Source organism: Prinia subflava, chromosome 1, assembly GCF_021018805.1.
Source record: "Prinia subflava isolate CZ2003 ecotype Zambia chromosome 1, Cam_Psub_1.2, whole genome shotgun sequence".
NCBI classification, from domain to species: Eukaryota; Metazoa; Chordata; class Aves; order Passeriformes; family Cisticolidae; genus Prinia; species Prinia subflava.
The window spans coordinates 126,598,187-126,624,498 of NC_086247.1; the positions used below are offsets into that span (position 1 = coordinate 126,598,187).

General features: G+C 35.6%; 1 protein-coding gene across 1 annotated transcript in view; it reads left to right on the forward strand.

The window, feature by feature from the left end:
* The window catches only part of THSD7A (thrombospondin type 1 domain containing 7A), a 270,216-nt gene that overhangs the window by 21,717 nt on the left and 222,187 nt on the right, over positions 1-26,312 (forward strand). The window contains exon 3 of the mRNA XM_063411466.1: positions 19,255-19,381. The gene's annotated coding sequence lies outside the window, so the exon portion shown is untranslated. The remainder of the gene's footprint in view (positions 1-19,254; positions 19,382-26,312) is intronic.

The following is a 26,312-nucleotide window of genomic DNA, read 5'->3' on the forward strand; positions in this document are numbered from 1 at the left end:
ACTATATCATCTTCCATTCCTGTCGACAAGTAAACCATGCTCTGGTTTCTCTGATGTTTAGAAAGAGGGGGAAAAAAAGTGTTTTAAGTTTTTCTGTGCTATGATATTCTGCAACACTTGGCTTGCTATGTATATGCTCACTCCTGACTGTGACTGGAATTCAGTTAGGGGAGTTTTTAGGGGAAGGGTCTTGTTCTGTGAGTTCTCATGTGAAGCTGAGGCGTTTTTCTCTGTTGTCACTCAAAAGCAAAGTGATTTTGCACACCTCATTTATATCTAAATTTGGGGAGCGTAAGTTACATTTTAGTGTTTTGTCAGTACTGTTTTACAGAAGTTCTAGTTATTGTCCATGAAGAACTCTCCTTGCTTAATAAATTAATTTGGAAACTGTCATTCAACTACCAAAAAAAAGTTTAATTTAAATCTTTAAAAATGGGCCGCCACAAATAAATTTAATTAGGACATGCTGTCCCAGAAAAAATTCCTGCTTGACTTTGAAGATCTGGAATGAAAGTAGTTATTAGATGACAGCCAGCTACAGGAGAGAAGAAGCAATAGGTTTTTTGGTTGTGAGTTTTGGTTTTTTAAAGTTTAAATCACAATGTTTACTAATTTTTTTTCTTGTGTGTTGACATACCAGTTCAAAGTATAGAACAGTTCAGCATGAATAAAACTTTTCTAAAGTGATGGAAAATGGGGCAGTTGTTGAATGCAGTACTAGCAGCACTGCACTAACAAGCAGTAACAATATTACATGGTAAATTTGAGATACTTTCTCCTCTTCCCATCCTGTTTTAATATTTAATTGCATGTAATTGAAGAAAAATTACTGTGGCAAAAAAGCTGTCCTGAATGTTGTTTAATTAGAATGTGCTGTCTTCTCTCATGCCCTGCATTTTAGTGTAGACATAAACTGTTTAATACAACTTAAGTACAAACACTGATTTTTATTTATTTTCTTTTCAAAAGACCAATGGGTGACACTGTGACTTCCACTGGGTATAGCTTACTAGGTTTTATTGAAATCCTCCACTCTCCATACTGTAGCAGTGAAGTTCTTTTTGACAAAATAAGAATAATTTCTGCGTTTGCTTTTTTTCATGTTTAGTGTCACTGCAATCACCTGATGAGATTCTAAGGTTAATGACTGACTTTTAGGAGAAACTGAGTTTGTCATATCTACCTCTGAGCTGCATAGCCAGTGTCTGATTCCCAAGTCAATGTGAAGTAGATAAATAAGAGATATATTTTTGTTTTTAATTTTTTGGGTTCTGTCTGACTTTTTATTTTTGTTAATGGACCTGTCATGTTCCTACATCTTCTCTGCAATTTCAAGTGGAGATCATCTCATAGCTAAATAACCTTTTTCTAACTCATCCCATAGACCAAAGACATGGTTTGTATTTGTGACTCTATGCTCAGAAAAAATAGTTGGAAGGTAAGAGGCCTATAACGGAAAAAAATCAGGAGATGAGTAAATGCGAAAGTGAAGGGAGGATAGAAATAGAAGTAACCTGTCTAGTTGCAGCTTATTCAAACTCTCAAATGCTTACCAGGAAAATTCAAATGCCAGTTTTGATCTGAAAGTTTAGAGGAGTAGGTCTTGTGTGTAAAATCTGTGGAGTGATCCTGCTTCCAGTATCTGCAGAGCTGGTGGCAGGCAGATGGCTGGTGGGGCACTGAAGGAGAAATGACATGGTGACAAAATTTGAAAGGTGTGGAGGACATACTAATCACCTTTGGGGTTTGTGGGGGATGTGTTGTTTTCCCTGTGAGTTTCTGACAGCATGGCACAGTGAAGAGATGTAGTGGCTTTAGTGGCTCTCTCTTTGCAATGTCTCTTGACTAAGTAAGGCAACAAAACTTTGAGGGTTGTTTTTTTTTTTCTCTGTGACTTGATGATCCACTTGTTCATAAATACAGTCTTCTGCCTTCATGGACTGTGTTCAGAGCAGTAGTGTAAATCTGAGCTAGTTTTAATCTCCTTCAGCACCCTGGCAAAGATGCTTCAAGAGATTGTGTGTCATATACTGGATAACTTTCTTTAGAAGTGGTGCTTCTTTCCAGTGCTAGTGGTCGGTTACTTTATGAATTGAGCTTCTGAAATCAGTCACGAAAATCAGAGTAAGCCTCAATGGGCTCTTTCAAACAGCTCTTTTAAAAGATATGTTCCAGGTGTCCATATGGACAGATTATTTTGACCTCTTAGTACAATAAAATGCTTATATTCAGTTAAAACCATCTAATTGGATTCCTACTTATAATCTCATTTTTTCTCCATAAAGAGGTAATAGTACATCTTGACTTTTATTGTATTGCAGTCTGACTTATTTCAATTGAGTTTGCCTTCATTAGAGAGTGCTTAACTTTGGTGGAAGCAAAGCTTAGTTTCTTACTTTTATTAATATGGTAGTAATAATTTACTGAAGAGGCCTAATACTGTGAGGATGAGAGCAAGGTGCAGCATGAACTACCATGTTGTAATTTAAGATTGAGTATATGTAGCTTTTAAACAAAGACTGTTCCTGTGAATATGTGCAATAGGAAGGCCTGGGGGAAGTTTGAAAAGATAAATTTGCATGTAGCAGAACATTCAAAGACCTCTCCACAGTGGTATATAGGCGAGGGCTCATGGTACACACCAGCTCATGCTGCCCTTGGTTGCAATTTTCATAGGTGTTTATTTTTGCAGCCTGAAAGTCAGTGGAAAGTGAGGAAGCTGCATAGGACCCTGTCTGAGCCTGGCAGCCAGCAGTGCTCACAGGGAACACAGCTCTCTGTTCTTTGAACACCACCTTTTGTGTCATTCACACTATCAAGCACGAGACTGATGTGTTGCATTGTGTTCCCTTCCCTGGAAGTGCTTCAGGTAACATGGTTATATGCAAGACATATTAAGCCCTAAGTAACACAAAGAAGCTGGATTTTGTAGCTAGCTTTGGTACTTACTCCTTGCTTGGTCAAGAAATTGGGTTAAATGCCAGGTTTGTATAGAGCCATATGCAGTACAGTAACACAAACCATTTTGTATTCATTATCACTAGTTGCCCATTGGATGGTGTGAAGGTTGACTTGGATTCTTATAGTTAGCAATCAAAGTTGTCAATAATCTCATTGAATAGATTAAAATAAAGCAGCATTTTGTGAAAAAGAATTGTGTACATTTGTAATGGTAGGCAATTCCTAAAAGAAAAAATAAATAATTTGAGATTTTTAATGAAAATTATGTTATTGTATAGTTTTTTGTTACTATTTAAAAAATTATTTTTAAATGTATACTAAGACTGTCTTCACTAATGACTCCTCTTAATGGAAAATAAAAGGACACAGTCCTGCTTTAGGGTGTTTGAAAATTGCCTCAAGTTTTCTAAGTAGCTCCAGGCATTTTGACATGATAAGTCTAGGGCTGTTGCAGTTTCTGTTACAAATTCATGTCATATTTTGTGTTACATTTGGTAACATAGAACTTACATTTCATCCTTTTATATATTCTGTGTGAATAGGAGATACCTATCATTTAAGAGATAATAAATGGTTATCTGTGGGTAGAATTTATCTTCTATTACCTCTTAGCTATTTGTGATAATAATGTGTGTCATGTTATGGGAGTTGTAGATTACTAGGATGATAAAAGCAAATAGAACTTACTATAATTAATCTGAAATAGAAGAAAAAAATAGTTTAAATCCAAGAAATCTGTCCTGCTGTTGAAGTAGATTATTTCATTTGGTGTTCAATTTCATCACAAAACTATTGAAGTCCTCTTACAGGCATATCTAAGTGAAAGTTGGTTAATGAATTTTGTTGTGGTCTTTGACTAGAACCAGCTTCAAGTAATAGTGTGGGGATTTTTCCACAGATTTTGGGAGCTATTCACATCACTTGCATCTCATATTTACTTTATCTGCTATGTTTGAAATCAAGAACCTAATTTTTAATGAAGATACTTTTGGCTTGCACCCTAGAGGAGATTTACTTATGTTATGTATGTTAGCTAGGCAATGTGAATAACCTTTATGAGGCAAATTGTATATCCATGGTCATTCAGTCAGCTGCAGTGCACTCAGCAGGATTGCATGGGTACAGTAGAGATAAGAATTTGTTTAGTATGCTCTATTAGCATATATTCTTTCATTGGGAACAGTAGCCTGTTATACTATCCACTCCTTTCATTAAATCACGAGGATGCATGTAATGAAAATGATCATTATGGGATTTTTTTTTCATGCCTGGTGAATTGTTTATAAGGTCCTTTGTGTACCCAACAAAAACCCCTCTCACTGGGAGAATTGGTTTGGGTGAGTGTGTTAATTCTGAAGCCAGAGTAAGACTGTATGCTCATACTAATCAGTTAATTTTTAAAATGAAATCCAGGAAAGTAAGTAATCTAGGCTGAAGATGTGAGCAGTACTAGATACCCACCATAATTGGAGAAAATTGCTAGGGGCGAAATTGTGTAGGGTAAAATGGGGCAATAAGCTTTTTTAAGCCTTCCCTAGGGAGAGGAAAAAGCAGACCTTTGGCCTAAATTTGCATTCTGAGAAAAAGAAAATACATTTTCATTTCTTCTTATTAAATCTAATGTTACTTTTCCAACACCTGTTTGGAACCTTTGCTCTTGTAATTAGCAATTTTTTAAGAAACTGTAAACTGTAGAGGCACTGGTTATGGTAGCATTCTCTCACCCAAAGTTAAAAGTACTCATCTGAGTCTCTCAGGCTTCTTTATACTAGTACTTGAGCTATGTGGGTTTAGATGTAAACATCTGGTATGCTTTATTAGTGTTCCACACTCCCTTGCTTTTATACAGGATTTCTTGTAGAAGCTCCTCACATAAGAATGTTAAACAAAATATGACAGTTGTGTACTTAAGAAGAATATGACAATGAAAGATGGGTGTTAAAACTATGCATGCAGAAGCCTAATCTGAATACACGTTGTGTGAGAGATTTGTGCAGTGGTTTCCCTGCTTTCTGAGAGGTAATTCCCATGACAGTTTGTTGTGAGAACACTTAGAAATACACTTAGAAAGTGTATTTCACTTAGAAAGTGAAGTCATCATTGAGAGACTTAAAAACTCCTGTTAAATCAAGTGAAGATTTGTTGAAAGAGAGAATCTTCAGGAATAATTCCAGTGTCAACAGGACCTATCTGGCATCAGATTTTTCCCTGTGCACAATTGCTGTGGGATGAAACCCTCCTTGGGTTTCAGGGATCTTGGCCAACAGTTCCATACCAGAGAAGTGAACTGTGTTGCAAGGGGTTTGACAGTGGGTCTTTGTTGTAGATAACAGTAAAACAAGACCACATTATTGCCTGAAATGGGTGATGTTGAAAGCTTTGTCATACTCGGGTCTTAATTCAGAAGCAGATTTGAAGAAATGGAACTTATACTTCCTGTTTAAAGCTCATTAAGTTCTTTTTATGGCTAATAGTCTGTTTTGTTCAAGGTGATGTTTTGGGGCAGCCAAAAATATTTTAATTTAAGGTTTGTTTTGTAGATTTGTTCAAAGAATAAAGGGCATCCTCTTCCAGCTTGGTGCACTTGTGGATGTCTGGAAACTGAAGAGTTAGAACTAGAGGAATACCCATCCTTGCTTTCAAATTTACCAGTGATTCAAACATTTTCTTTAGTGATAAGCCTTCTGCTTTGGTCCAGAGGACTTGTATCCATCCATAGTTCTGATTGCATAGGGGAAAAGTATTTTCTGCAAGGAACTTTCTGTTCATGGAAGCATTCGGCAGCACAAGATACTACAGTTAAAGAGGTTAGCTAATTGTAGTTGGGATAGTAATTTTTTCTGTTTCCTCAAGTGAATATTCAGTATTGTCTTACAAAAGTGGCCAGATCTACTTGAGCAAGGCCTCATGTGAATGACTCTGGACTTTGATCTCCACTGCTCCAGGGGAATACAACTCTTACTGTAGCTCATAAAACACAACCTGGTCTTTTGTGCAGTTGATTCTGAATGTTAATGCCAAGATCTTAATGGATTAGAAGCTTCCAGGGAGGCATTAACGTTTTGTGACAGGAATTCTTTTTGCAGAAGATGGCCTTACTTTAGGAGATGTTAGGTAGGTGCTTCAGCACATCTAGTGCTTCCATGTTGCCCTTTGTTTTACTGTGCATCATCATCTTTGCAGTAATTTGTAAAAAGCTATATGGACTTCTGTGAGATGGCTTTCCCCAAAAGGAGACAGTGGAGAGTGAAATAATATGTTGTCCATAGGAGGCTCTAAATTGTGTTTCCCTTCCAGGATAATGATAGTCTTGGATTGGAAGATGAGTTAAAATATTTAAAATGTTCTACATGATACAGAAGGAAATGCTCATGCAAATGCCATGAAGCAGTATCAATTATTAAAACTAAGCTATGTGATGAACTGGTCATGCATAAAACTTACTTCAGGCTTTATTATTTGAAGTAGCTGAATGTTTTCATTATATCCAGAGGTGTTGTACATAATTAATTTATCTTTTTTTTTAACTCTTGCATTTAATCAAGCGATTTTTTTGCTGAAACAGTGGTCAAACTCTGGAACAGGCTTTGCAGAGAGATTGGTGGTGCCCCAAACATGACAGTGCTTTGAGGCATTTGAACAATGCCCTTAATAACACACCTTTACTTATCAGCCCTGAAGTGGTCAGGCAGTTGGACCAGATTATCATTGCAGGTCCCTTCCAGCCATAGTGTTTCTGTTAAATTCTATTCAAACATGAGCTGTGAGTTTGGTCTGCACAGAAAGTGTAAATTATACCTTCATACTGGTACATCTGCCATCCTCCAGAGGAGTGTGCATTCCTTCTGAAGTGTGGCTGAATGCTGTCTGCCTGATAGCACTGGGAGAAGGTGACCCTTGCAGTGGTGTAGCTTGCCCTAGAAAGTGGGCAAATAAAACACTTTTGGTTTCAAATAAAATTGAGAGCATAACTGTTCAAAGAGGATAAAAACAGGGCCCTGAGAATGAGATACCCTTTGGGAGACACTTTGACCAGTCTTGTGTAGAGCTGTGGGATTCTTATTTCCAGATGGATGCTGAATGATTGGCCTATTTAAATAAGCAAAGCAAAGGTAAAAATTATATATGAGTGATACATTCAGTTGTTTCTGTGTGTGTACACATCTATATTTACCAGCATTAGCTCATCTGAGTCTGAAATGAAATTTTGTCTGAAATTCCTGACATTTTGGGACATTAGATGGAGAAGCAGTTTGGAAGTCCAGGTCCCTCTGCTTTTGCAAAGAAGTTCATGTGCTCAGTATTTTCACCTTGTCCAGAACATGCCCAAGTGTGTGCTAGGTTTCTCTTCAGTGAAGCAGAGATGACTGTTTATCTCTGGGAATGCTGCAATGAGATGAATGTGTTTGGCACAGGACTTGTTGCACTCTGTGGCGAGTGTATGTCATGTTCAGAAGGGCTTTTCTTGTCAACCCTGGGTAACACACAATCTAATTCCACTGAGGAGTTGTTCTGGTTTTTCTTTTTCTCAGCAGTAGTCTATTACAGGGACATAAAGCAGGATTTTGTCATTATCTACACTTTTTCTAGCTTCATTCAGCTCCAGAAATGAGAAAATGCCATTTTAGACTTAAAAAAAAATAAATGTCCTTGCAATGTCTTTCTACATAATTTTGCTTTTGTCAGTGGAAACATGCACTGCTGTCTTATTATTTGGCCTGAGCATTTGCACAGATTGTATGGTGCTGTCACAATTTCTAGTAACTTCAACAACTTTTTTCTTTTAATAGAAGAATAGAACCAAATTACCCTTGACCCACAATTTTTTTTGTTTTATTTTGTACATCCCGCACTAATCAGCTTTCACATGTGCATCAAATTCATGTGGTCTTTTGCTGAGCCACACATTCAAAAAGGGTTTCATATTCTACTTACTTTTGGATAATAGAATATAACACTAAATGAAGTTTCATGATTTTTAAAAATAGAACTTCTGCAAGCTCATCTAGCAGCTGGATTTATGTTGACTTACATCAAAAAGTGGAGAATAAGGTGATTATTTGATAGAACTGAAATTCCTTAGATTCAAATGCTTGTCTATCAGTGGAATAGTAGGTTGATTTTTTTCCTTGCAGTTTTTAAATGTGATCTTATTTTTTTAATTGAAGAAATAGCTCATTTATTTTGTGTGCTGTTTCCCTGGATTCTGGCTGAATTAGAGCCTTCAAACTGCTTAAAATGCTTTGTTATAGTCATCTCTGCTACTCTCTCCAGTGTCTTTTAGGATTAAATGCAGTTGTGCTTGGAAAAAAGGTAATATGTTTCCAGCACAATGAAGCACAAACAAAGAATGCTTAAGTGGAGATTAATTTAAAGTTCTTCAGTGCCAATAGATTTTTTTCAGCAATAATCATTAAATAAATAGTCAATAAACAAGGCATATCAGTATGCAGACCTTCAAATGAGAACAATATCATGGCATGTAAAAAAAAGGATGAAAGAATATAGGAAAAACACAATCAGTTTGTGGTAAAGCAATATCAGTGGCTTTGACCACTTACTTAAAATTTGGGATTTGTTTTAGAAATTATTTATGCATAGTTAAGGCTTTGGGGGTTTCTGTTTATTTTGTGCATAGGAAGAAAATGAGTTGGGGAAGAGGGAATTGTTTCTGTTTTTAAAGTATGCATCCATCAGTTAAAAGCATGAAACATTCTGCAGTGTTTGTAATTTCAAAGTAATGTGTCTGCTTTTTTTCCCCTTCAAGAAAACTTAGGAATTTGATGTATATGAAGAGAACTTCTCTGCCCAGCACTGCTCTAGAACGGATTTCAGTACTTGATATTTTTGACACAAATGCATTTAATTGGAAGTAGAATCTCGTGAGAATATTTACAAAACATAAATTTCTCTCTCTTACAATTGGTTGGTTCTTTATGTTTTCAGTGCTATATCCCTAGTCTGCTTCTGCAGACCAGAGTTCCTCCAGCTCATGACAGGTTTCTTTTCTGGCCATTTAGAGCTCTTGGCCATTCCTATGTGGCTTAAATGTCTTTGTATAACTTGTGTATCTTTACCATTTCTGGTCATAGCCCTTGGTCTTTTACAGAACTTTTTTACTTAATGTGGAATTTAGATGGGAAGGGTGTTTAAATAGATGTACTTGACTTTGACGTTTCCCTACCCACCGAGGTCTGCCCATTTTTCATTCTATCTTCATCTCTATTTATACCTTCTATCACATATATTTTTTAGCCTTCTGTTATTCCTTTTCAAGAGAAATTTACTTTGTTATTTCAATTTTAACGTTTTAAAATTTTTCCTCTGGAGATAAGTATTATGTACCACTTCTGTAGAAAAAATAAACCATATAATGATCTTGCATAACTGAAATCAGTCTTTATCAGTAACCTCAGACATCTTAAAAATGGGATTTAAACTTTTTTTATTCATCACTGGTTTTAGGCTTAACTTTCCTTTGTATTTGAACGCTCAGATTAATTTGTATTCACCTTTATCAAGTTTAGCTAGCTAGTTTAAGAACATTTCTGTCAGCTTACAAGGATATGTTTGACTTATCTTTACTAATCTCAAGTCCTATTTGTCTTCAAGTCTCCAGACATCATGATCTTTATCATAAACTCTTTCATTCTTATTTTAGCAGAGTTAGCATATAAAAAAAGTTGCTGCAGGCTCATCCTGAAACAGCAACGACATTGGTTTCCCAGAACCACTGTGTGAAGCCATAGGGATCTGCCTGTAGGGAACCATGTATCTCTCTGCCTTAATCCTTTATTAAGATCAAATGGGGCAAGGACTTCACTCAGTATTAATAATCTTATTTTTTGAGTCAAAAACACTCTATTGTATCACTGTAATAATTTTACTGAAGGTTCCTGACTGATTGCAACCCAGAGGCCAACTCATGCTGTGCAGTGATTATATACTTTCTTTAAATCTGCTTTAAATCTGCTTTAAATCTGTGTAGTCTGATTTATTTCTTTCCTCTCTTTTACTATCAACCATGTGATTTAAAATACTTGAAACATGGTGGGCCTGTCTTTGCTTATTTTCTCCCTTATGTAAAATAATTAGGTGGGAAAGACATTAATATTGTTAGTAGCCTGGGATTTTTAAAAAAAATGCTGCACTAGAATGGAAGTTGTTCTTTCTCTTAGCTTCTTACATCAAAAAATTACTTAGGTAAGCCAGGTGTTGCTAAGACAATTCACCAAAAAAAAAAAGAATTCCATAACTCTTGAGTTTTCAACCTCGTTGTAGTTTAGGAAAGAGCAAGAACTGCAACAGTGAAAAGTTAAGTTTCCAACAGAACACATCAGCTTAAAGACATTAAAATAGAGACCTCAAGCAAATGAAGAAAGGACTGATGTATGCTCTCTTCCATGTATTTTGCTTCTTGCCAAAATGCTGTAGGCTTACACTTACCAAGTTAGGCCCAGCACAAGTCTTGTTTGCCTTTGCCACAGCAGAGTGGATTTCAGGCAGGCATCTCTAGGTGGAACCTCCACACCACCTCTGTATTGGTGAGCACTGGTGGTCCTTCTTTGAGTCTTGCTTGGTCTGATGGAAGGATGTGTGGGGACCAGCACTAGAATAGATGTTTGGGTTCAAGAATGCTTATTTACAAATAATTTATATATTTTATATATATATATATTTATAATACTAGCTATGTGATAAAAGTAATAGCTGCTAGTTGTTTTAGCATTAACTGAACAGTAATGAATCTTCTTATCAGCTGCAGTAGATATTAGCTTTTGAGTTTGGCCAGTGTGAGCTGAAATTTTCTGAGAGCCATACTTTCTCTGTTCCTATATATAAAGAAAATAGCCAGAAGAGGCTGTTTGAGAACCTTCATTTGTCTAACCAAGGATAGCATGGCTTGATGGTAGCTTTCTTTTTGGATTATTCTTATTTCCAGAGGTTATACCAATGGACATCATATGGTAATATTCTTCCTCATCTTCTCCATGTTTATTAAAAGTATTTTTAATGTCCTTCTTGATTAGGTTGTTTTTGGATTTAAGTTTAAAGTGTCGTCCTGTGCCTGCAGCCTTCTTAAGTCAGAATGCCTTAGCAAAATCAGTATATAAAGATTGCTAATTCTTTGAGAATTGATAATATGTCTTAGTATCTTTCTTAAGGAGGGATCTGTTTTTGTTGCCTGCAGTGCTGGTGTGCACCAGTGAGTTGGCATAAGCAGCACTTGGAGCTGGAGGAGACAAAGAGGCACTTCAAGGTGTCTTTCATTTATTCTAGATAGATTCTTCTTTCAAGGTGACTGACCTTGTTCATAAGCTGCATTGCCTAGGAGGCTTAGATATCTACCTTATATCTATTTTTAAATAGATTTTTTTTGTATGATAAAAGGTTAATCTGAACTTAGGAGTGTTCAGAAAGTGCAGCCTTCACTTGACAGTTCTAAAATTTAAGGCAGCTCATTGCATGAGTGCTTGGTTTAGATTAGGTTCAGCATTATCCCAGGAAATAGGGAGATATATAGCAAAGAATAACAAGTACTTTCTAAGATGCTGGAATATAAATGTCCTGACAAGAATGTATGGGTGAGAAAGATAAATGCTGGGGGGTAAATCTTTTCACAGAAGCTTGACATTTAAACCTGATCTGCCAGAGAACCAGTCATGGATATGAAATCCAAATGTCACTTCTGTGCTTGTGTGGGTTTGTTTCTTTATGTTGTGAATATCCAAAGCTGTAAAATGTGTAATCAAATTTACTGCAGCAGTAATGTTTGGGTGTTTTTTTTTTTGTTTGTTTTGTTTTTTTTTTGTGTGTGTGTGTGGGGGGGTTTGTTTGTTTGTGTTGTTTTGTCAGAAGGAAATCATTGTAGTGACTACTTAATTGTGACTGTCAAAATCAGGAATCAAATTAACACATGTGAAATGCACTTTCTTGAATCAGTTCTAGACCTTTTCATTGCTCTTATTTGGGTTTTCATGGTTAAACCAAAATATATATCAGTTTGGTTCACAAACTTAAACAAGCCTGGGTATCTGTGTTTTTTATGGATTTTTTTTCTTTTTTTTTTGTAATCTCAACATGCCAATATATTCCAATTTTTTCTTTAATATCAGTGTGATTGTAGAAAGCACTGAGTACCACTCATTTCTTCTGGGTGATTTACAGTACTTTGTCAAGAATGGCATAAGTTGAAAACCTTTAAGGCACTCAGTGAGAAGTCTAATTCCTGATCTCCCTGGAGCTACAGTACAACTTGGAAGAGTCCAGGCGTTCCCAGCCACCACTGATCCCTAATGCAATGCTAGAGCTGAGACCAACAGGTTCACCAAATTAAAATGCTACCCACAGTGTCTGGCTTGCTTGCTAGTAATTCCCATATCTGAATATCTGTGCACAGTTTGTTTTAGGTAATAAGAATATTAATCTGTAAATGAACCTCTGAGATGCAAGTATAATATGCTGAATAAATATCAATTATTCATTAAAATGCAAATACAGATAGGTGCTTTAGAGACAGTTTAGGTAGTCAAAATAAATGAAATAAAAGTGAGGACATCAGTAATTAGATACTTACAAGAGATGTATAATATTTTACCACAATTCCTGGACTCAGACAATATAAGGCTCCTTTTCCTTCAGATTTATGTTGCAGCCTCATGACCACTTTTTTCTCCTATGACTATTTAAAATATTCAGGTACTGCAGCTCATACTTAAATTTTATTAGATGTATTCTAAAGATAAATCTTTCTGTGGCAGTAAATTTTAGCTGTATTCCTTCTGCTCACCTTAATGAATTCTGCAGTTAAATCCCTGTGTGCCATGTAAAAACCCCCTAATCTCAGTTTACAGAGCAGCATGAATGGGAATATTTATTTTAGCACTTGATGAGCATATGTTTTCTAGGTTTACACAGGTTTTATACTTTGTTTTATACTTTCAGTGCTCAAGTAAACCATCAAACCCTGTACACACAGATGTCAGACAAGTAAGTTAAGAAATATGACAATGAAATTTTGTGAATTTTTCTTCTGAATGATATGAAGGGCTCATTATAGTAAGCACTTGTAAGGGTGTTGCTCAATTAAAGATTATTTGTAGACACTCTTTTGTGCTTAAAATGCTATCACAAATTGTGAACAACAAAGTTTGGGTCTTTTGTGACAGGGACACAACTGTAATGTGTCGTTATTAACTTTTAAACACCCTTTGAGGTGATGAATCTGCAGTAGTCTACGAATGGCTGTATAATAACAGAGACTGCACTTGGTCTGATAACAGCACTGTTATGGCTTCATTAAGTCATATCTGTGTGTATGTGTACTCCTGCATAATTAATGCTAAGTTTAGCCTCATGTCAGCATTTAACCCTTCATTGTCTTGCGAGTTGAATCAAGTAATAAGAAAATAATTGTGTGGAATGTTAGTGATCTGTTGAATCCCTTGAATTTAGATAGAAATAGAATCCAAATATAAAGGGAATATTGGTACCCTGTCTACTAATAACCATATCCTAAAGCAAATTATCTTAGAAACTATTGGGAACATGACTTTTTATGTTTTAAGCCTAATTTTTTTTTTTTTAATGAATTTAAGTGACTGATTTTCATAGTGTATTGAAGCGTTTCTTGTGGCCTTTTTGTGGAATAGTATTGTTAAATTTGGTCAAGTAAGATCCTCTTCTAAGTGGTATGAAATAAAATGTAGTAAGAATCAATTGCCTTTTAGTAATTTCTGTTTGCAGTATGATAGCACTAAAATGGGAGATTATTTTAATGTCGTTAGAATTAATTAACATATATTTGGCAAATATAAATTATGATTCAAGTCCTTAGTGAATTCCAAATTACATTCAAATTGCCCTGCTGTGAGTGTGTTTTTCAGGGGGCAATATCCAAGATTTTTCTGTTTGTGTCAATCCCTGAAACATAATATGAAAGAACCATTAGGTAAAATCCCATGGGAATTGTTTTGCTGTTTCCTGAAGCCAGGCATTCAGTGGCATCAAAACCAGACACAAAGTAGATGAGATAGTGATCTGGAATTGTAATGATGTGAGGAAATGACAAGGTACAAGAATTAAGTATTTCACAGCATTATTCTGTTCAAGTACAGGAAAGGAGGAGAAAAAGGAGAGTGGCAATAAAATGTTTTGTGTAAACACCGAAGCAGGAGTTGGATGACTGCCCTTTTCCTTTATGTATGTTGACCCTTAAGGTAACTGGGATGGTGGTGTTGGTAAATTTTCATACTGATGGGACTCACTGTTTGCATCTCTACCTGCTACAGATATCTTGAAATAATAAATAAGATGGCAGATCTCCTTTTCATATGGGGAAATATTTTGCTCATTCTTTTTAAATACAGCAAAGGGCTCAGTGTGCTGTAAATGATAGAAGTTAAATTCTCTGCATAGTGATAGGAGTGAAATAATACCACTAATGAAGGCTAGAAATAAAAATCCCCATCCCCTTCCCTTATGAAGAACACAGAACATGTATAAAACTTCATTTCTTCCCTTGAGTTTATTTCCAGTCGTTACATCAGGACCCTGAAATACTTGTAACATATCATTGCCTTTATATTACCTTTTTACTCATTTACCTAACACTTTCATCCATCTGCCTTGCTGTTATTATTTCTGTTCAGATGAACTCATCTCTCTAAAAAATAGTATATTTTATAATAGGTTTTAAAAAAAAAGGTGTTATTTTTCATTTTGATGTCATTTAAAGATGCTTAGATACTGCAACAAGTAATGTCCCTATTAGCCCTGCTTGGGCCTAAGGAGTCACAGACACTGTTAATAAATCTAAAGAGAACCTTCCAATGCCAAAATGTTTATAGCTGTGGTGGGGATTCTGTGATTTAAATTTATTTATTTAATGTAAGCCTAGCTGTAAAATTGCTATTTCTGAGCTTATTTTTATTCTATTCTGATATATGTGTGTGTGTTATGATATAAAGTACATTTCCAGAGGGGAATACTATACAGATAGTGTATACACATAGTAAATGCCAGAAAAGACACAAAAGGAAAAGAGCCAAAGTGGATTTGAACTGCTTACATGTCTGAGACACAATTTCAAGACAGATTAACATATGAAAAATTAAGAGATGAAAAGCTGTCTTTATACTTCAGCTGGGGTTTAATTACATAAATGATTCTTCTGATGAGCTGGTCAGGTCTATTGTATATAACTTAGGGATGAGGTTCCCAAAGGCTTGGAAGCTTCTCAGAGAGTATTCCCAAGTGTAATAAAGAGATCACCAACTCTGTTACACCCAAAAGAGAAAAAGGAGAAAGGGAGCTGTTGAAAATGCTGTGTGTGTGTGGGCATGCTCTGGACATATTTTACCTCAGAGAATTAGGATTTCTGTCAAGAGGGGTTTGTTAAAATTGCATGAGATGTATATACTTATACAGTTCAACTCTGTGGAAGGTGATAGCACTAGACATAATTGAGGACTATTTAATGGATGCACATAAAAGTTACAGAATGCAACAGTGTGCCATTGATAATATTGCTGACATTACAGTTGTTACAGAACAAGGTAGTTTGAAAATAAATGCAGTGTACATCGGTGGAAAAAAAATGTATGGAAAAGAATTACCTAGCAGTGACCATTTCTTTTGAAAAATGGGAGGTATGAATCAAACAAACATTGAAAGACTATATTTTGATTGAAAATGAGGTTTATCAAATTATGATTGCAAAAAAAGGAAAAGCAAACCAGAATGAGTAAAAATAGTGGTGAAAATAGTTCCACAGTCTATCAGCTGTCAGCAAAATCGGGTAAGAAATTACATTTTAGTTACAAGTATTTTCCCATGAACTGGTCACGACGTTAGTGAGCACAACTACAACAAAACTGCTACTTATGAGAAACTGTACCTTTTGCAAAGAGATGTGTCCTCTTGTGAACAGGAGGTCATCAGATCAAGACTACTTTGAAAAAGTTTGTGGAAGGTCCCTGGGTTTATATATTTTGGTAATTGCAACTGTCACAGAAATCAGAAAATTGTCACTTTTTAAAGTCTTAAAATGTTCATATTAACTGATAAACTGTGTTGTATTAGAATACTAATCTGGGGTATTCTGGCAGTTTAAATATATCTGTTTGTAAGTCAACAGGATTAATATTCATATTTATAAGTTTTGGATGCTGTATTGGTGTCATGGTGTTTCATTGTGCAATCTGTTGCAGATTCTTACCGCAAATGACAGCCCTTCACTGGGTATGCTTTTCTTCTGAGTGCTGTTAGTGGCAACACTCTTTATTAGAGGAAGGCTCAGAACTGGTTTTGTTTTTTAAAAAGTTAAAACTCAATTATGTAACAGGAGAATGGAGAAATCTACATCAACTGCTTTAAATCATTGGAAATGCATTAAAATCACAAGGGGTGGAATTAAGCCACAGGAACATGTGTCCTGCTTTTGCAAATGACATACCTCATTTTTAAATACTGCTGTCATGTGAGATTTAATAGACCTAATTGGCCTTAGAGATGAACTCTGAAGAATTTCAACTTTGAACTTAGGAAGGGAAAAGAATCTGAACTTTGTCTTGTTGATAATTATTTCCCATGTATCAAATAGAAAAAAAAAACCCATAAAGAGTTACAGTTACTGAATGTGAATTGTATCTTATTTCTCAAATGTAGATCAATTTAGTTTGAAATGTCAAGAATAGACAAACCACCCTCTAGCAGAAACTCTTTTGTGTGGTATGGGCTTGTCAGCATTTTATTATAATTCCATGCTTCAGGCTATAAAAATTTGCTTTAAGCCAGAATATGTATGTGAAATATTAACCTCATGATAAACTTGATTTATCAAATTTGGCTGAATTCGGCTTCATTTTGAATAGTTCAGAGGTTCAGCCAAAAAGAATTTTGTTTCTTTTGACCATTCTGCTGTGTGCATTCCTCAAATTGTCTGCTTGTTTGTGGCTGGCTGCTTTGTGCTGCTTATGGGATGCTTTTGGGGTGTTTACTTTATATGGCTGCCATTTTTATTGCTGAAAAATAAACACTAACATATGGATGAGATATCTCCCAAACTAACTCAGCTCAGTTAGACTTCCTAATTGCTTCAGTTGAGCTTGGTATAAAATTCCATGAATTAGAGTCAATGTGTGTTACGGTTTATATCTGGTGTGCTGCTCTGCCCCAGTTGGCCACTCACTCCCTCATTCTCCAGTGGGATGAGAGAGAGGATCAGAAGGGTAAAAGTGAGAAAACTGGTGGATTGAAAACAAAGACAGTTTATAGGTGAAGCAAAAGCATAGTGCAGAAGCAAAGTAAAACAAGGAGTGCATTCACCCCTCCTCTGGGCAGGCAGGTGTTCAGCCATCTCCAGGAGAGCAGGGCTCATGTTTAACCATTCCTTGGGAAGAAAAATGCCATCACTCTAGAAGTCCCTTCCTCCCTTCATCTTTCTCCCCCCAGTTATATATATATATATATATATATATATATATGCTGGGCATGATGCCATATGATATGGAATATCCTTTTGTGAGGCTGGGGTCATCTGTCCTGACAGTGACCTCCCAATTTCTTGTGCTTGTTCCTGCCTCATGAGCAGGAGAAAAGGCCTTGACTCTGTGTAAGCACTGCTCAGCAGTAACTGAAACTAACACTGTTCTCAGCAGAAATCCAAAACACAGCCTCGAGTGAACTAGTGTGAAAAAAATTAACTCTATCCCAATCCAAACCAGTACTTTGTGTTGAAGAAGATGAAGAAGACTAAAAGCCCAGTAAAGATGAGTTTTTGCGTTTATTACTGAGATTTACTGCTGAAGGAAGGTATCTAAGTCATACCACTAATGATGTAAAATAAACCACACAGAATATTTCATTCTGTTTTACAATGGGCTTCTTGCTTCAAGTCTTCAACTAGGAGGTGGCATACTGATATACAGAGCAGACTGCTTTTGGATAATACCAGACAGCTCCTTATTTTAAAATTTCCTCATGGAGAAAAAGGGAAATAGTTTTTGGAATGTGGGATTTCAATAAAATGTTCTTATTCACAATTGTGATGGTGCAAAGGACACAATTGCCTCCTTTTGCAGCTGTTCTTTTACAGTAATCAATAGACAACCATAATATTACAGCTTGAATGTGAAGAGAAACACTTTGTACAATAAGATCTGCTTTATGTTAAAACTTCTTTACCTCAAGTTCTGACTACATATACATTTCCCATGCCTGATTTATCTTTATTGACTTTTATCAGGACAAGCTAAAATAGGGTTGGAAGCCCTCAAATGAGATTAGGTATCATCACAGAATTTTCTCAATGTAGGCAAATATGTAGGCAGCTAGGAAAAAGTCCATATTGTGGTCCATCTTATATTCAACTCACTCAGCTCTTCTGTGTCCTTAAGATAGAACAGGGAGGTTACATTAGGAGTAAGGCTGAGAATTTCACTGAACTCCAAAAAAAAGAAATTGGGACGGAGAGGAAATGGAGCAGAAGAGAATGGCTAACAGTGGCTGATTTTTTTTCTGTTTAGCTGGCACATTTCTCATACTTAAGGAAATTTGGCGGTGTGATTGTATAAATGCAGAATCATTCTGCCTGTTGGTGCCAATGTTCTGCACTTAGTTTACTGGATTACATTTGTGACACTTGGTTGCCGGGCCAATCAATTTGACAGAAAGTTGGAATTTTTTGACTTTAGTAAACCTATGTGAAAAATTAATCTACATTGTTTGGGGCTGTAAGGCCTGACAGTCAAAAGATGGTGTCTATTTTTCATTTTTGAAAAAATAGATTCAGACTGAAAATACAAATGCCTCAATATACTTGGAAAGGAATGGGCAAGACTAAGCCATGATTCAGAAGAATGTTCTTTTAAATTAGAACTTTGAGATGGATGTAAGTAATGTGCTCAGATGGCATAAATAGAAAAAAAAAAGGGAATAGAAAAGGTCCCAAACACATGCCTGGCAGCAGTTTCTCACAGAAACAAAAAATAAGTGGAATGACCTAGTCATGACTATGCAACTATGTTAAACATGTTAAACATTGGGCAACTTAGGGAAATTAGAAAGTGTCCTGTGGCACGCGGGAGACAGTAAACTTTGAAATGCAGAGAGCTATTAAAATATGCTTTAAATGTCTTCAAATGTTCTTGTCTATGTAGAGATACTGATGCTTAATTAACTATCATTTTTACATGGTTTACATCATCACTATCTCTCCTTTAGTGAATTCTCAGGAGAACTCATATGGATAATTTGTTCAATTTTTGCCTTTTTTTATCTGCTTATTTATAGGTTGCTTCTGAACTCATTACATGAACGTTTCCCATCCTTATGGTATTGATTTAACATGCTCTGGAATCATGATGGTTGTGAAGTCCCTGGCTGGCAGTGGAGAATTAATGTTTGGTGTGGCAGAAAGGTGCGTTTAATTTGTGCTACTCGCTATTTTCCTTGTGGAGTATTAGCTTGTTTATTTCCTAAAACCCCTTTGATTCTTCTTACAGAAAATTTGAAATATCTTAAATCAATAGCAATTATCTTTGCCTGAGATGTAATTTACAGATAGAGCTGCAATCTGCATGAAGCAGTTCCACTAATCATGTCCACTACAATGGACGTGATTTTTATGTGGATAACAGAGAACTGCAGTTTATCTAAATGAAATGTAGAGTGTTTAAGGTTTATATTTTTGTTCCAGTTATAAATATATCTGAGTAAAGAAAGCTAGGAATGTCCCTAGGAAATAATAGCTAACTTGCTATTGTGCGCTTATGTTGTCTTGCAAGTCAAAAATTGATTCTGAAATTGTACAAGTCATCAGAAGTGAACCAAATTTTGGGTAACATATCTTTGGCTTAAAACATAATTGCAGATAACAAAATAATGTTCTTTTCTTCTACAATTTACTTGTATGTATAGTTTGGCCATAAATCCTACAATGATCAAAGTTGCTAAGATCTGTTTCTGACCAGGATATGAGCCAATTCCTCTGAAATAACCTGATTTTTAGTCAATTCATGATCTTTAGGAACAAAGCCAGGAGCTTTTTGTGGAGTCACTATGTTAACAGACAATAGGCTGACTAGGATAACAGTTTTGTGTTAATTATATTTCAATCTGTCCAAACCTATTTAAGTCACTTTTACATAGTGCCTTCTAATTTATTTGCTTTTCTGCTGTGACAGATCTGACCTCACAATAAGGTATATACATTACTTTCATAATCTGCAAACCCCTGTATTTTTCCCAATCATTTGGTTTAGTTCAACAAATTTTGGACAAAATTCTATGAAACATGGGGAAATTATGGGGCAAAAAATCACGTGGCAGGCAGATATGACTGGATTGTCATCATCAACAATCTTCTTATATTAACCATATAAAATATGCAGAGCGTATGGTGTAGCTGGTGCATTATTGACAGTTAGTTGTCGTAACAGACAGATGTGCTGTCATTCAAAATTTATGCCAGTCAAACCAGTAAAATACTGAAAACATTAAAATATTTGTTTATTATTCTGCATAAATCATGCATCTAACATGTTTTTATGAATATTCTAAAACTTTGCTGAATGGTTTTGTTTTGGGCTTTTTTTCTTGTTCGAAATAAGAAATAAAAATTAAACAAAATGTTAGTCATTGTATGTTAGCAATTGAAGATGAAATAAAGCCAGAATGTTCAGGTATTATCATGAGAAAGGGAGGGAGTATTAGTCTTTTTATTTCTATATTGTAGAAAATAACTGGCTCATTATTACAATTACATTCGTATTCATGATATCAAGGTCAAACAAAATAATAGTAATGGTAGAGGGATGTCATTTTACTGATTGTGGCAGATATTAATTGAGGTTATAAGAATTTGGTGGTGCTGAGAAGAGACAGGTGAATATCAAACCCAGAGGACCTTCACTCTATTGCATATTCTTCACCATCTGTTTTGGGAATTCCATATTCAGCCATGGACTGGGACAGGATGAAAAGTTACATCTCTTTGTTTTTCATTTCATCTTTAAAGATGCTGTTTTCAAGATAATATTATGGTGAAATGTGTATATTTTTAATTTGAGCTTAAAAGGTTGGATTTTTATAAGAGAAAAACATGTTTTCTCTTAAGTGTTTATATTTTGAAGCACTCAACTCTTCATTATTTATTCCAGTTACAATAGTATTTCCTTGGTCATTAATGAAAATCATTAATAGTTTCAGCAATGAATGTTGGCTGTTTCTCTCTCTTGTCTCTGAAATCTTTTATAATAAGAGGAACCATTTACTTTGCCCTTTTAGTGGTAAAAAAAAAAGGAGTCGTTTAAAAGATTTATGCCAGTAGAACATGGAGAGTGTTAAATGAGCTTCACATTGGTTCTAAACCTATTAGATGTTTAACTGAACAGTATTAATGGATGTTCAAAGGCAGTTTGATTAGTTTCTGCAACCAGCTCAACTTCCTAATAGGGAAGGCATGGTGACACATGTATTAAAAGAACTGTGCTGATTAAGCCGTGTTGCACTTTTACACAGTGCCTGACAATGTAACAGCATATGAAGTATAAAGTCAAAACTTTACCAGCTGAATCAACACAAGGATGTTTTGTCTTGGTTTTATGTAAAACTGTTGTTGTGATAGTTAGAAAATACTGCTTCCTAAGTTCTCCAATATCTCATTTCACTTTATATTTTCTACATGTTAAGTAAACATTCTTGGATGTAAGTTTGAATTGAAATCAGAAAATCAAAGTGTGTGTGTCTTAAATTACAAAAGCAGTGTTTGTTTTCTGAGTCCAATTAGATGATCTGATTTAGCTAAAGCTTTACAAAAATGTCATCTTGATGGACATATGGAGCTGGAAAACATCATCTGATAATTTGTCAAATGTACATATGTGTTTAAAAAAATCTCAGCATGGGAATAGTCTTTGCTTAGTGAAATAAAGTTCTGGCTCATTCCTTGATACATCTGACCTCAGCTGATCTCTCACAACAAAGGGAGCACCACAAGAGAGGTCCAGGGGCACCCAGCTACCTGGGGTGTCACTCACAGCCCCCAGCAGCCATCTAGGGGTGGGCGCTGGGCATTTTGGGCTGCTGGAGCTAAGGCCATGACAATGTGACTAAACGTTCTAGTCTTAGCCCTTAAAAGATGAAACAGTGTTTGCTGAAGGTGACCTTTTGTCTAAAAATGAATTGAATGATTGTAATTGAAATTGCAATCAGTGATTGTAAAACGTATGATTTTCCCATGTTATGGAAGTTTTCACTATTTTTTCTTTGTGCTACAGAGCACAATGTCTTCAACAGACTATGAATAGTGGCAGATTTATGAAACATTTTGAATATGGCTATGCTAAATACTTGGTCTTTGATACTGAGAGGGTTTTTTGTTTTAATCTTGTGGGTGGTGTGTAAATGGGAGGAAAAGGAATGTTTTTTCAGATCACCCAAGAAAAGTAGGAAAATAACTGAAATAGCTGGATGTTTCTGTTAAAATGTGTGTGTGTCAGGGCTTGGCTAAAATTATGGCATTTAAAAAGATTTACATTCTGAACTGTCAAAAAGAAAGCATTTGGGTTCCAGCTGGTAATTAACCCCTACCCCCTTTTCCCTGGCCTCAGCTCCTCTGGCAGGGTATGTATTCTGAAGGGAGGACCTAATCTGTCTTTTATCCTCTCTAATTGCTCCTATAATTGGATGTGTATGTCTATACCCACTGCAGTGGTTGTGGCCCCATCTTCTATCTCAGGAAGATGGCATTACTGAATCACATCTGCCTCACCTGGCACAAGGATCTCAAGTTTAGAGTGAAAGTGGAATTCTACTTAAACTTAGTAGGATGTATGGAAAAAGAGAAGAAAGGACATCTAAGGGTTTTATTGTTTCATTGATTTGTTCTTGCCTTTTTTGTTTTGTTTTGTTTTTCCTTATTTTTGTATTTTTCCCAGTTTCTCTTATTTATTCTCCGGGAGCCTGTGGCAGTTGGTGTTGCATTTGCACACATCTGAGTGACTTTTGGCCACAGGCTGCATCAAGTCTCACTGAAAATATCTGATTACCTCTGACCAGCAGCTAGCCCTGCTCTCCAGCTGCTCAGGGAAGAAGGGTATCTCTTATCCACCCATTAATCAGTGTAATCTGTTACTGGCCTTCTCACATCAGTCCTGTGCCTTCACTACCTTCACCCTGCTTTTTGTCCTACTTTCCCCCTGCCTGTCAGGTACTCTGAGACCTGGGAGTCCTCCCAGCTTCCCATGAGTCACATTACTTTTCAGTAGCTGGCAGGAAGAATTATATAGTTATCCATGGACATTGCTACAAGATGTATTTAAGGAATGGCCAGGCTGTCAAATGTTTGAAAATGATGTAGGAGGAATGTTTCTTGCCAGTTTGAATAAGCATCTGAAATCTGGGATTTGCAGTCAGTGTAGGGGTTCTCAGCTTGTCTGGGCAGCAGCTGCTTGCCTGCAAGAGCTCTGGAAAGACAAATTAAGCTGTGGAATGGCTGTGCTTGTAAAAAATGTCAATATTTGCCTGCTGTGTTGCTGACAATTTTTAGTTCTTCTTATAAAATGTTCCCTAATTAACCACTGGCATGAGATGCTTCATGGGAATTAGATGTCTAATTTTTCAGAAAGAAGGGAAGAAATATTTCTTGTCCAACTGGGAGAAATTGGCAGCTGTGCCCAAAGTCTTGATATTGCTAAATCAGTTCTTTAACTGAAATAGAGAGTCAGATTAAGGCTTGTAAAAGTTGCATGATAATTTAGTTTCTTTCTTATTGGTGTGACATGTCTAATACACAGCTCCACTGATTTTTTTGCTCTGTTTTTTAATGTGGGTTTGCATAAATATGCTACTTGAGCTGAATCACATTTCCTTTGCCATTAAAATTCTTCATGAGCAATGCAATTAAACAGCTTATGAAAATGGTATTCTAGTAGAATTTCATTTAGGGCAGTGTTTTTAGCACCTAAACTAGTGTATCTTAAGCCTACCCTGTGTTGAAATAAAAAGCTCACAGAGAAAGCTACATTATTAAAAATATACAGCTGCTGTAATGTGGGTAATCATATGTTACTCTTACACCCCTTAAGAACTTTTTTTCTGTGTACACAACTGCTTTGTGTAAGAGGGAAACTTCTAGGATATTAAGCATTGTTAAATAAAGCACAATGTTAAAATTGTGTTAATATTTGGATTTTGGCATCAGAACTGGTATTGACGGTTAGTCCATGTTGCAACATGCTTCTCAAGCTTCTACAATAGTGGGGTTTTTATGCTTATTACTAGTAGGTGCTTTAGGTTTGCTCTAAAATGAAAAATAGAGATGGTTGAAAAAATCTCAGATGCAGTAATTTTCACTAAGAGTAAAGTCTGGGGACAGTAGAAAGCCTGATATAGGGTCATTCCTGCCAGGTACAAGAAAGTATTGTAGTGAGATCCTCATGGATAATACTTTTATAGGAATAGGATATTTTACAGCAGCTACAAAATTAAGACTTCAAAAATGGAGGACATGGGCAGAATCAAAACTGCTACTTTGCTTCCTTCATCTGTATACACAGATGTCAGTATTCTAATGCATGGTAGAATCATAATTCCCTATTTTCTGAGGAAGAGGACTTCCATGCACCTGGAAGTAGTAAAGCAGCAACCAGCACTCTGGAATTGACTTTTCAGGAACAATGGCTCTTAGTGAATAAATTGATACTTCTCATTTCTCTGTTTCTTACTGTTTATTATATGCATAATGTTTAGAGAATATATGGATGTAATAAGTACCATATTTATAGTTATAGATGAATATTATGTAATAATTGCTATTGCAGTATTTAATAAATGTGTTGTAAAGTACATAGGCTAGCTGAAAAATAGAAACTTGGAAACTTGGAAGCTGTTTCTAAGAATGTGTGATGACTTGCAGTTTTTTAATTAATTAATTGAAATCTTTATCTTTGTTTACTCAGTAATGTGTCTGGATTAGTAAAAATGTGCAACATATTAAAACAAATTTCTAATTCTTTTTTCTATGTAAAAGGTTTAGAACAAGAAGGATTTCTTTTGCATTATATTTGCACCACATTTATGTTTTGAATAACATTTTCAGATACAAAGTGACTCCTCAGAAGTACCATAAAATGAGGAAAGCTTAAGGGCAAGTTGTACCTTTAGTGAATGATCATACTTCTATCTGGCAGTTCAGTTGGCTTGAATAATACAAGGTTTATGTGATTTATTATCTTACACTGCTGAAGTAGTCTACTAATACAAATGTTTCCATTAAAAAAGCAAGTGAACTTGCTAAATGAAAAAGATAATGTTTTATTAATTTTTCTTCATGGTTTTATATTCTTGTGCCCTGCAGCTCTAGTGCAGCTGCTGTAAGTGCAAATGCAAATACCAGTTTTCTTAATGGGGTAATTAAAGGCACTGGAGGAAAGTTATGTAATGGATACTGACTAAGTGTAAAATATATTCAAGCCATACCATATGATATTTTAAACTGTGGAATTGTCTCCTGAGGTTGGAAAGGCATTGCATATTACTTGTGAAATAGTTCTTTTTTTCTGAAATCAGATGTAAAAAAAGTAAAAGGCTCTTCCTTAATTCAGCAGAATCTAAATTATTTTTTGTTCATTCTACTTGAGTAGGGTAATTTAACATTTCTTCCCATTATTAACCCAGCTTCCTGATAGAGTTAAAACCCAGTATATTGAAGTCCTGGCTAACAGCTGCATTATTAGGAAGACCATTATGGAAAAACAGTTTCCAGGAAAAATGCTTTGTGTTCAGATCATGTTCATCATTGCTCTGCATATCTTTGTGTCACTGAATGCAACTGAGGACAGACTCCAAGGACACAGAGCATCGTGTAGTGTAGCAGGGGAAATAAAAGCTGTTTAACAAGTTCAGAAATCTGTGATTAGATAATTGAAGACATTTGTTTTCAAAACTACCATATTTTGAAGTTGGACTTTGTCTTTTTAAAACTACTGTGCAATATTTTGAGACAGCTTCCAAGACACTGGACCTCACAAATCTTTCCAAAGACGTAGTATTTGGCTTACTCACTAGAATAGTTTCCTTTATTAGCAGAGCGTAAGTCAAGCGTAATTCACAGTTTAACCATAGTGATAAAGTTATAAATATATGGAATTCAGTGTACATTTGAAAGGATATTTTCTACATTTTAAGGAACAAGGCATAAACTGGCTCTGCTATTAAAATGAAGGTATATGGGACTATAAGGTATTTCAAACAAATTGAATAAAAGTTTGGACAAAATATATAGTATGGCCTCAAACTGGGCCAAGGGAAGTTTAGTTTGGATATTAGGAAAAACATTTTCCTGGAAA